Source organism: Trachymyrmex cornetzi, unplaced genomic scaffold (genome assembly GCF_001594075.2).
Source record: "Trachymyrmex cornetzi isolate Tcor2-1 unplaced genomic scaffold, Tcor1.1 scaffold393, whole genome shotgun sequence".
Classification (NCBI taxonomy): Eukaryota; Metazoa; Arthropoda; class Insecta; order Hymenoptera; family Formicidae; genus Trachymyrmex; species Trachymyrmex cornetzi.
Genome location: NW_017298673.1, coordinates 250,270 through 263,299, shown reverse-complemented (window position 1 = coordinate 263,299; position 13,030 = coordinate 250,270). Strand labels below are relative to the sequence as shown.

The 13,030-nt window shown below is 35.2% G+C and overlaps 1 protein-coding gene across 3 annotated transcripts in view; it reads left to right on the top strand.

Moving 5' to 3' along the window:
• The window catches only part of LOC108764124 (uncharacterized), a 51,129-nt gene that overhangs the window by 8,370 nt on the left and 29,729 nt on the right, over positions 1-13,030 (top strand). Inside the window, exon 4 of one of the 3 annotated variants that reach the window (XM_018512178.1) lies at positions 4,310-4,477. The exons of the other annotated variants lie outside the window; for them this stretch is intronic. The gene's annotated coding sequence lies outside the window, so the exon portion shown is untranslated. The remainder of the gene's footprint in view (positions 1-4,309; positions 4,478-13,030) is intronic. 3 annotated transcript variants of the gene reach the window in all.

Below are 13,030 nucleotides of genomic sequence, written 5' to 3'. Positions count from 1 at the left end.
GAGAGAGAGAGAGAGAGAGAGAGAGAGAGAGAGAGAGAGAGAGAGAGGTGGACGGGTAGTGAAATAGGCAAATCCCATGGCACTCCATCCCGCTCTGGCAGCGAGTCAGCCATGCTCTAGGGAGAGAGTGTGGGCTCCTGTTATACCGAAGCTTTTATTTCCAAAGCATCGATCTCCATAAAGTTGCTGCCGCGAAATGAGTTCCTGCGGTCTTCCCGGAGTTACTCTAAAGCGCTTTGCACCTGCAGAGATACCTAAACCGGCGCGCGTCGTGTTTCTCTGTGTAGTTGCGCTTAATTAAAGAATGCAACTCGGTCGGACACCTGGATGTCTAAATCGTTGTGGAGCGTTCTTTATATAGAACACCGTTACTCGTATATGTCTGGAGTATCCATATTTATTTTTGCATATCGCTGTTAATTATATCAATAATATGTGTCATTCTCAATTAAATTGATAAATTTAAACATGTTGCGAATATATTGTAAAGATTTTGCAGATGTTACATGAATTCCAACTGAGGCATCGCTGGAAACTATTTTATTGAATTCAATTTTAACAAGCTAAATTTTATTAAAGAGCTCTATTAAAGCTAAAAACAAATTTGTGACCATGAATATGCAATAGAATCAGATTTAGGCGACAGGAATAATTGAAACTGTTAAATCAATTACAATATTATTTTAATAGAATCTCTACAAAAATAATCATTATAAATAATTATAAAATTCATCATTTTTTTATTAATATATATTATATTTAAAAAATTTTTAAATAAACTTTTTAAATTAACTCTGTTACATTTATATAAATTTAGTAAAACTTTAAACAACCGAAGAATTTATTTAAAACGAAATTTCTTGATAAAAATTTGAAAAAATTTATTTATTATTTAAAAGTTTTTTAAAATTTATGTCGAAGAATATTTGCAATTTCGTTTTTTTTTTTAACAAATTTCTTAGTTATTTAGAATCTTTAAATTTATATAATAAAGTTTATTTTGAAAAATTCCTTTTCCAAGTTTTGTATTTGTGCAAATCGCAAGCGTTATACCTATAATATTTTGAGGACATATATATTCAAATTTGCGATTGAAACTATACGCAGTCGAGTAATTTGAGAACGTGCCACAGAACGAACTCTTTTCTCTTCTTCCCTGTAAGTACTTCCTGTTAACACAGTATTTACGAGTCGTTCTTCGTTCCTTCGGGGATAGTCAGCGCTAGTTGGCATCGGATACGTATTTTCCTGCGCGAGACGGGTATCTCCCACTTTTCTCTCGAAGCTTTCTTTCTTCTCTTTTACGGCACGTGCGCATTGCTCCCTCGTCAACCTCGCGACTTCGGTGTACCTCCAGTCAATGGTGCCCTTTTAATCTTCCGCGTTTCTTTCTCTCCAAAAGATTTATCCTTCACTGAAACATTGGCAAGTCGAGGGATTGACGGAAAAGGCTTGAGGAAAATATTGGGGAAAAGTCGAAAGAAATGGAAACAATACTGCAAGACCAAGTGCTAATTTAGTTACTATTAAGATATTTATGGTATATGACGTTTGGCATACAAGCCGAGACGGCATGAAAGAACAGAGGACGATTTATGAAGAAACACAACCCTCTTTGATTTTAATACATTTTGGATTTGTTAAAACATAAACAAAAATAAGAGACACGTATTTTTATAAGTGCTCAATCGTATGTTTGAAAAACATCGGTTTCTTTCTTTCTTATGTGAGTGAATATATCATCTAAACCGCCAAAGATATAAAAAATGAAGCGAGACAGGTATATTCCCTTATCACTCAAGTCATCAAATGTACAAAGAGATATCTTGAACGCCAGACGCTTCCAGTCTATTCGATTTTCTGTTATGTCTCGCGGCGATGCACTTCTGCTTTCTAGCCTTTATCCTAGCCCGAATGAGTACGTCGCAGGACAACAGTGATACGGGTAGATGGACAACTCAGACGTTCGCAATTGCAGCGGCAAAATACGTATAAGACAGATACCTGCGCTTGGCGAACGCGGACGCAATCTGCAACTTGGAATCCCCCTTGCTATACTGTTGTTGCTGTTACTACTGCTGAAGGAAAGTCCCATGGTACTGGATAACTGACGCAGTGAGACGCATTTCTCGCTCGAGAAATAATCTCGCGTTAACCCTCAGATTCAGACTTTGGCGTTTTAGCTGTATATGCGCACCAATTAATTCGTACTGTTTTAGTGTAAGAAAAAATACGGTGCAATTATGAACGTAAATACACGGAGAAAATTTTATATTTAAAATTACTATAATGTGGTAGTAGCTGCGGTCTTCATGTAAATTATAAGTTTAAATGCTATAATTATTTTTTTAAAAAACAATAATACAACGTAATTTTTACACTTTTTTATAATAAATTTTATAGTAAAATTTTTTATTGCAAAATCAAATCTTGTTGAATGAAAGTTAGTATTGTAAAGATAAGTAAAAAATATATACCTAGCAAATTTTGTTTGCGTACTATAGTAAAAATTAAGCTGGTTGAAGTTTGGAACGTTCTTGGAGCGATTTTTTCAAAATGGTTTGGCCCATTTCTCCTTTTGCACAGAGCTACACCTGTATGCCAGACAACAAATAAAAAATACCCCGAGCGAATCCATGCGTCGGAAGACACCCTTAACGGCGAAAATTAACTGTTTTCATGTTAGAATATGACTTAACAAAATAATTACTTTATTTATGTGATAAAAATTAGTATTACCATAGTAAAAGTTAAGTCGGAATCATATTGTGAGAGTTCATACGAAAATACAAGTCACAGTAAAGTGTAATTTAAAATTGTATTAAAACTTAATATAAAATTCTCTCCGTGTACAAAAATTTTGGTGGCAATTTAGAATCTTGGCTAAAAATTATTTCACTAAGAAATAGACATGTTTTTAAAAAATAATTAAGATAAAATAAGAAAATATGAAATTGTTAAATATTGACTTTATTGAATCGTTTCATATGTACTTAACATTTATTTTTATACGGAAAGTATAAACAATAACATAAACGATTAGAAAGTATAAATTTTCATTTCTAGTCATTTTTTACAGAGACTATACATCCTTCAGTGTCGAAATTAAAAGAAACTTTAGAGCGTGAAATGAAAATAATCAAACACAGGTGCACACTCGAAAAAAATTGATATAGAAAAATATGCTTTTTTTCGACACATTCGAACTTTTTCATCCGGAAATTTTTAAGAAAACAAATTAACTACGAATATAATAAAATTTTATTTTTTGATTGACTTGCAAAATATTTTCTACTTTAGAGCAGGCATTTAATACATTTGCTTTAAACTTTGTATACGTAAAATTATTACGAAATTATTTTAAAAATTGCAATTGAGCGTTCGATTGCTGGAATTCGTAAAAAATATATTCACCGAGAAAATATCTTTGATACGAAAAAAAGGCAGATTGAATTAAAACCGGTTTCAAAAGAGAGATTTTCATAGGAGTGTTACATTATGCAGTACGAGCGCGATGTGATGTCCCCGCGGAGCAACTACATTAATCCTTTACGTGAATGACTCTCAAGCTTAGAATACGTTTGTATACATACGCGTTCTCGATTCCTTCGAGACATTTGTATTGCTCGGGCTGAGATTCACCTGGAGAAATCGTAACGCGCACTGCATTCCAAATAAATACACTCGACATTTCGCCCCGCGTACGAAATGGACTTGCAGGAACGAGGTGTATGTACAATAATCGTTAAATGAACTAGACGAAATAATCTGTCGAACGCACGATTTATCCATTGCGGGTAGCGGTGGGATTAGTCCGCTTCAGTCAAGCCGACAAAATAAATCAACGTCGGGCAACTATTGCATAACGTTGACACGGATTAGTTACGTGTATTAACATGGATAAATTACGGAAATGGTTAGAGGTACCGCGTACGCTCGAGCTGTTTGGTGAGCTGTCAGTATAAACCGATAAAGAGAGACGATATTTCCATTGAGAGTGAAATAGAATATATTTTGATTGATCGATGAAAGTCCATAAACGAGAGAGGAGAGCTCGAAATTTCACGCAGTACTGGTTAATTGACCGTCACTCTTATATCTTTGATAATCAAAACGCGAAAAGCTTTGAGGGCACCAGCAGTATCTCAAGCAAGATCGGAGGATAATAGAGCCGATGGAACGGCAGAATACAGGGTTGATCTTCCTCTTTCTTTCTCTCTCTTTTATCTCGGAGGGCGACTTATCGAGTCGGAGAAGCCGTTTAACGGTTCGTTACGAGAGAGCTCTTTCCCACTTTATCTGGTTTCAGGCTCTCCGACGTGAGCAACGGAGAAGCGGGGTTTCGCAGGAGAGATTCGTCGGGACGTGGGAATCATTCCGAAGACGAAGGAGACAGGTCGCGAATGGAATATCCACGTCTACAACGGACTTCAACTTGTTGTCACCTTAAGCTATGTACAACGCGAGAGCTACGCAAGTAAGTTCTTCTCTTTCCAACAAATGAGATAACAGACTTAAAACATCGTTAAATAATTCATGGTATTTTTTTTTTTCGAAATGGAACGGAAGTGCACTTAAGGCAGAGACGAATTTCTATTTTATCAAATTACCATTAAAAAGAAGCTCGTAATATAATTGTGATATTTTTGTAATCAGGAAAATATATTGCCTGCATTTTCCTAAAGAGCAATTTTTTTTGGAAAGAAAAAGCAAAATAGAAATTCTTTTATTATAAATTCTGATATTTCACTCGATGTGCACTATAGTGTAGTGTTTAAGTATAAATAATCTTATTTATTATAATATTTTAAGAAGCACGAGATTTTAAAATCCGGCTATTTAGCAAGCTCCGTAGTTTCGTAAAATGTAAACAAAAAGAGTTTTATAGCAAAATATTGTTTCTACGAGATAATATGGCTGAGCTTGTTTATATCTGCACCGAATAAAAAAACAGATAATTTTATTTATTATGATAGGAATTTTTAAGAGCGACATTGCAAAACCGGCTCTTCAACAGCTTTTATATCTTTATAAGAAATAAACTAAAAAAATGTTATGAAAAAACATTTCTTCTACGAGACAAAATGTGATAGAATACAGATATATATCTGCACTACAAATGAGGTGCAGATGAGTTGGCTCGTCACTCCTGCCGACCCTTAGGACTAAACCGCGGTTTATTCAGTTTAGATAGAACTCTGAATTTATTCATCAGTTCTACAGGACTTTCCGTGATCATTAAAAAGTTAAAAGAGTCAAATTAAATTGACATTTACATCGCACTGAAATTAAAAAACAATTACATCAGCATTGTGTACACTCGCGGTCTTCGTTGCACTGCAATGAATGAATGACGTCTCACTGCGTCTCGAGGAGCCATTAAAGCTACGTTAATTAGCGTGAGAAAAGAAATCAAGATTGTTAATTTTTTATATGCATAGAACGAGCATTATTGAGATCTATAGAGCGGATTGCATGACATCTACAAAATGCATTTCCACAGATATATGCCGTTGTATATCTTTGTGCTCGGTAGCGCGGCCAGGGAAAATTTCGCGGTCCTATTACCCTTTTCGTGGAGCACTAATTAGTGCTGCGGTAAGGATGGCGTGGACTTCGTTAGGGAGAGTTAGTATCCATCTACATTCGTGCTCGAGGCACATTATATCGCACCGGCATTTGTAAAACGTAACTGAATATACATTACAGCACCGTATTCGCCCCATCTTGACGTCGATTTCAAGTGGGTTCTTCACCTTTCTTTCCATGCCGTGTCTCAGAACAATCCTATTGACAGTTTCTAATTAGAAACACGAGCTTACAACATCGTCGTGTTTTTTATACTGAAAAAAAGATATAAAATTACATAAGCAATATGTGTAAAAATTACATAATTTATAGTGGAAATATTTGATTATCTATAAAGAAGAATAATTTTATTTGTAAATTGTTAATTTTATATGTACGTAAATATATCTTTGACAGTGAGTCCCAAAATTACTCAAAATTATCTTATAATTGTTGTAATTCTGCATATAATTCTTTTACAGTGCGGTTGGCACTTCTGTCGCATAAGAGCGCACAATTCGCAGAATTCTGTTACGCGTAACGATTTTATGTAGCTAGAAAAGTCGAAAAAGATAGCGTTGAGAGTGAGTCATGCAGTCACGCCCGAAGTGTGTGTATCGGATGGATAAAGAATTCGGTGAGAAGAAAGCAGCAAGCGTTGACGGAGGCAGACGAGGGTTTTCTCATGGAAAAACACGTCCTCACCTATTTCCCGAGCAGAGGAAGTTTCTTTGTGCCTTCAAATTAAGTTAGACCACGTGGAAGACGTATTCTCAAACTTTTTCTTTTCCATTCGCCTTTTTCATCCGCTCATCTTATCTTCGTCTTCGAGTCTCTCCGAGTCTATCCCGACTCAGGTACCACTCCATAAAGAAGAAAGATGCGACTCGATTGCGCTTTGTAAAGACATACTCAATTTAACCATCAAAAATTGGCCAAGTCGACTCTGCACTGGTAACGAAAGATTAATAAGAATAACCATGAGCACGTTCAGAAAGCGGGTTGGAGGTTCAATTCCCCCCGAAATTTTTTTATTTATTTTTAATTATAAAAAATGCACCTTTACTTTTGATTCTGAGTAATTTAAATATTTTTCTCCCCGTAAGCAATTTCTCAACTTCCGTTAGTTAGAACTTCGACAATATCCCATAATAAGTACATCAAAAGTTTGCAAGGTTTTTGTGCCGAAAAACAGAATATGCGCTGAAATATTAATGAGTACTCCATTCATAACTATACATTTTCTAATAATTATTTTGCTTATATTTTCTTCAGGAAAAAAAAATAAAAGTCATGATTTATAAAGTCTGATATTTTTTCCATTCAAAATGAAAAAACGGAGACATTCTAAACTCTAAAATATCCAAAAAAGCAATTCATTAACGCAAATTGCTGTAGTTTATTAATACAAATATTGGCTTTGTATGATGACAGAATTGATAATTCCCCTCTTTTCAAAAAGAAATCTAAAATACACTCAGACAATAACGTTTGTACGAGCGAAATTAATTTTCATTATAATCTAATCTAAACAGTTTAAAGTATTCTATTCATCCAATTTAACATTTTTTTTTATTTGGATTACTTCAGACGTCTTAGACAGAATTGCATCCTTTCTCTTTAAACGAAGAGGAGAAACATTTTTACCCCAAGTGGCTGACGGAGAGGAGCACTTGTCGGGATTTCATCGATTCGAAATAAAGCAGTCGCGCACCGAGTGCAGTTTAAATACGACTTATCTTGTGAATATCGAAATTCCACGTTGTGCGATGAAGATCGTCGTGAAAGGATAAACATTCAACGCGGCATTAAACTAGAACTTGAAGCGAAGAACGCCATAACAGATTCCCGCCGCGAGTCTCGGTTGACGAGTCAATGGAGAAGTCGGCGAGCAACATCATTGTCAAAAGCAGTAATAGCGACGGAAACGGCAATGACCCGTGCAAAACGTGACGGAAGCGACTGGGACTTTTGCGCGGCAATCATGGTAAAGCGCAAACTATTCAAGTTGCGGGCTTTCACCGTCGACTTGCAAGCACCAATCTCTTCCTCTCTCTCTCTTTCTCCTCTCTCGTCGGTCCACTCTCTTTTTTCCCTCTTCCACCGTTTTCTCCCTCTCTATTGATTCCCACCCTTGCATCTGACACTTTCTCTCCTCTTCATCGTTTCTGTTTCTTTTCAGGCCTTCCGCACTGTATACAAAGTGGAAGCACTAAATTGGAAACCGCCGCTTTGTCGCCGCTATTGCGGCTTCTTCTTTCCGTCGGTTTCGCCCTGTTTGTTGCCTTTCGTTGCTTTTTTTCCTTAACCTCCACCGCTGCCCCCTTTTTATTTCCTGCAGCGTTGGAGGACCGTTACTCTTGCACCAAGTCGCGAAGGCTCGCCTTGATGTCGCGAGGATAGGCCGCCGTTACAGTTGACATTGGATCCAGATTTATTGAACGTGCTCTCTCCCTGTTTCTGATTCGGTTCCTGAGGCAGCCGCACTTCCACTGGCTACAATTGAATTTATAGTCGAGAAAGACTTCTCTTCAACTACGCCCCCTGACGAAACATCATTTCTCTTTCAGGGCATATGCCTAGGAAGATGCCCTGATAAGTATCCCGTATAATCAGCCTGAGTCTCTTCAACGTTGTTGTTTACAACTACAATATGATATTATCAAGAAATTAATATTACGCAAGAATAGTTGGCATCCGTAATAATAATGTGGTTAAAATATCCAAGGTTTATAGGTAAACTTCGCTGGTGCATTATGCACAAAGTCCCTTGAGTACTTTGGTCTTGCCGCAACATTCTGCTGAAACCTGTAAATGGCCCTATTAAAATGTCCATGAGTGGATGTTCGAAGTTTATGCACGACTGGGAGAATTTGTACACATGATAGAACGTTAAGTTTTCGAAATATTTTTGTACATCGGATCTGTTTTCTCTCTTTAATAATATTGTAGAATATGATTATTCTCGAATTCAATTTCAAATTTTTAATTTAACGAAAATAAGTTATTTATTAAATTAATCCTACAATACTCGCGTGATTTATTTTTAACATAATTATTCTTGTGAAGTTCTGACACCCCAACGTTATATCTTAATTTTTATTGTTCTTATTTAACCGACTGTCGAAATGACAAGACACATATTGTTCTCGCAGTTATTTTTTAAAATTTGACGATAATTTATAATATATTAACGAGTTACAAAATGTTGCATAAGAGATTCATTATTTCAGTGTAGAAGCGTCGACTGTATGAGGTGAGGTGATTATTAATTTTCAAATTATACATACGATAATTTAATCTTTCATATAATTTTAGCTTGAGTTCTCATTGCCACTCAGCTTTCTAACTTTGTGAGTATGTGACTTACCTCACAACAGTAAACGGTTTAATTTTTGAGAGGAAAAACGTTGGAGATATCATTTTGTCATGCAATACTCCAATCGTTGCGCTAGGGAGAAAGATTGCTGATGAAGACTCAAACCATGAGTGGAAACGTTCAAAGTTAAGGTTTATATTTTTAGTATTAAGAAAAATTGCGCTAATTGATAACCAACGTCAACTCCTATTGCCTGTAATACATATTTTATGGTTTTATTAATTGTTTTATTATTCTCTTTGATGATATACAGGTAAATAAAATTTATAATATTCTATACATCCTTTAAAAACAATGATAAATGTAAAAGTTTTCGTTAAATTGTGAAATTTAAACAATTTGTGTTAAATGTAATAAATAGCACTCACATATTTAACGAATTTATAAAGCCGAGGTATGTCCTGAATACCTCTCGCGAATGAAGAGTTAATAATTGAAGGATCTGGATACAATAATAGCGTAAGTAGATTTAAATTATTTTGAGAAATTGAGAAAAAAGTTTTATATTTAAATAAGCCGTAAAGTAAAATTAAATATTATTTTAATTTACTCTTAAAAAAATCAAATAATAGATTTCAAAAGATTGGGCTGAATACATCGCATAATTAAAAATATAGATATAATACATTCTTGATATATGCTATTGTTACATAAAATGCAGAAGTATTTAATAAATCTACTATATGAATGCACACACATCATAGAGTAAAAAAACAGATTAGGATAATTTTTAAAATTAATTAACATTATTATGTTAATTAATTTAAAGATTTAGTTTTAATATCTTATTTCCCACGAATCAGTTCATTATTTCTGTAATATACTTAGCAATACCAAATCCTCTTTGACGTATGTAAATGCGCGTGAGCATGACGTGCATGTGAAGGATTTAAGAATTTCGTAAACAATAATTATGCAATAACAGCGTAAGTTGATTAACACTGTTATTATAGCCAGATCCTCAATTACAATCCCGAAGTATTTAATATAGTGAAGTAACTTTATTTAATTTTTCAAGTAAATATTGGTTTTCCGTAATTCATCATACTTCTGTGACGAAAATAAATAACATTAGAGAATTATTTAATGCCCACCGTATAAGTTTTAATTGCGATCGAAAATAAGTAATGTTAGAGAATTATTTAATGCCCACAGTATCTATAACTTTTAATTGCGATCGCCCCTCTTATTGAGCGAAAACGTGATAGGATTATTCTCATCTAACTTACTCATCGGTTTCTACTGCGAATAAATGTAGATAGCTATCGGATAGATGTAATATATATGGAGGTCGATCCACCTGGAATTAATTAAGACTGTTCCGCAAATGTCGATTACTATCGTTTAGAAATCCCTGATAAGGGACATTGTGACCCTTTGGGTAACTGTTGGAACATTGTGAAATTTATCTGACCGTTTCTTGTTTCCGGTTGGAACGCGATATGAGAATGGCCCGATAGGATATTCTAATTACTCACGGACGCATTTCCGGTTTGACTTATCTCTCCAGAGGATTACTTGTGCGTAGTCTAAACGCTCTAAATTTACAGGAAGGTTCGCAATCTGGGACATTCATGAATAAAATATTCGTCGATTCAAATATTTATTCTAAAATTCACTCTTTTTCATTGTGTAAACAATTTCATGATTTTAACTCTCCAGATCTATAATAGAAACGGAAAAGATGATTTTACTGATGTATTAAAAATCTAGATACAGATTTAAAAATAATTTTATCGGACCATCAAAATAATTATAGACACTCAAACATAATAAGTAGTGCTGCAAAAAGTTTTGGTATTTTGAGAAGCTTGAGTGTCCAACAAAATTATTTTCAGACTTATATCTAACTAAATTTTTAGGTATTTCAGCAAAACTGTTCGCTCCGTGCAGTTACTGACTCTGTAAGACCTATTTAATTTATGTTAATTAAAAGACATTAATTAATTTCGAGAAAAAACGACATGCCTCGTACAAGAAAATGAATATTGGGTATCTATATTTTATAAGCAAATTAAAATTTGCAGGTATAATGTAAAGAAAAATTTAATTGTTTGATATTTTTTACAAAGAGATTTATAATTGAGGGAATGGGCGGAATAAAGGCATAATTCTACTTAGGCTCTTTTTCCGATGATTAGCTTTTTCATGTAATATTTATCGTAATAGAGAAATGTTGTAACATTTAAAAGACTTCTTAAAGACATTACATAAATTCATTATCTATTTGTGTATAATAAAAAAGTAGCAAGTTATTATAATTTTTATTAATATCAAGATTTTGTAATTAGTCCTTTATTCCGCCCATCCCCTCAATTAACAGTTTGAAACTAATATAATTGAATGGAAACTAATAGATTCATCGTCAAATTTTGGAGATATTAAGCAAATCCTTGGCTGCTCAACGACCTGTCGGTATTGATCGGTCAAAAAGCCGCACACGCGAGATAAGAAATCTATGATTCGATCTCCGGGATTAGCGGGCGAGACTGTTTAACTGTTTGGACAGTCAGCAGCGGGAAGTTGTAGGAGTTGAGATTAGGGATAACCGAAACTATCAATAGAGTGGGGCAAACCTAGCCACCACCGGTTTGTTGTCGGGCGGTTCGTAACTTGCTGTTGCGCTATAAGTACTATAGTTAGGGGGCCGTGCTGGGCATATATACATAGTGCAAGTGTACAGCTTACTTGTCGGATTGTTTGCACTGAGTGACGTTACGCCAGTAACTGCTGTAATTATTATTACCGTGTAATGCGCGCTCGCTCTCATATAATTCACTGTACTAATTACCGTACCAAAGTTATTAATAATCGACGAAACTAGGGACAGAGATTGCACAAAACGCCAACGGCACAGTGCAATCGCAGAATCTAATGATGCTCTTCGTCTCGATTTTAAAAACTGTAGGATTAATTTCTTTTTTTTTTCCTTTCTTTTTTGACATCACGACGTAATAGGATTTTCGTTTAAAACCCAAGCGCTTTAAACGTTCCGGCGCATCAAATGTCAACGCCTCGTCGCGTCAACCCCCGCTATAAGACTACACCTTTCGCGCGTTACAAAAAAAAAAAAAATAGCACGCGCGTTTATTGAACACACTGCGAAATAGTAAATGCGCCGCGGGAGAGAGCGCTCTGCAGTAAATCACTCAGCAGTTGCAAAGTTGTTCAACTGAACGTGACCGATGTGTGCCCCGCACACATGGAGCGCAACGGGGGCGCGAGTTTGCCAGCGGTGAATTGTACGTTGCGTTAGATTTAGTTAGCATAAAGGGCTGAGTTCCATTTAACGTACTGAGTACGGCGTAAGACCATAACGATACTGTGTTAGAACTTTTGCCACCCGAATTAACGCTGGTTATATCGCGCTCGGACAATAACTTTCGCGGGGTTATGTGTATAATTTATGCCGCAGTTATTATAGAGAATACGCGCTCGGCGAAACATTTATTCTCTCCTTTCATCTGCATCTGTCTAATAATTATCTAATAAACGAATGAATAACGACTGCAGTAATCAGCGTTATCATTCATTGTATCCCTTTTCAAGCTACCATCTTAAAGGTATAATCTAAACCTTTTTTTCTTAATTATATTCTTGACCCTTTGCTACTCTCGGTATGGCACATCCGAGGTTTCTTTTACTTCATGTTATAACTTTTTCATTAACCCTTTATGAGTCTTCAATTCCATCGCGCTCTTTTATTTTGTAAACTGCTCGATAGATTTTTATGAAGCTTATGGAGTAAAGAATTGGAAAGAGTAAGGGCACTAGGAGTCGAGCGCAGAAGACGTCGCGCAAATAATACACTTATAAAGAGTGAAACTTCTTTCTTCACTAAACGCGCTTACATGTTTCGACTCATTTTTTAGCCTTCCTCAGAGCAAACACACACTAACATATATAAAGTAAAAGTTATCCTGTCATGGTGAGCTTCCCTACATCGAGAATTTCAATGCCAGAATTAAATATGGAGTAATTTCATAATATTAGATGTTAAACTTAATTCCTGCCGTTTTTTCGTCTCCAAAATTGATTTGTTTCTAAGGGAAGATGAATGAATACCTTAATCAAAGTAATTTC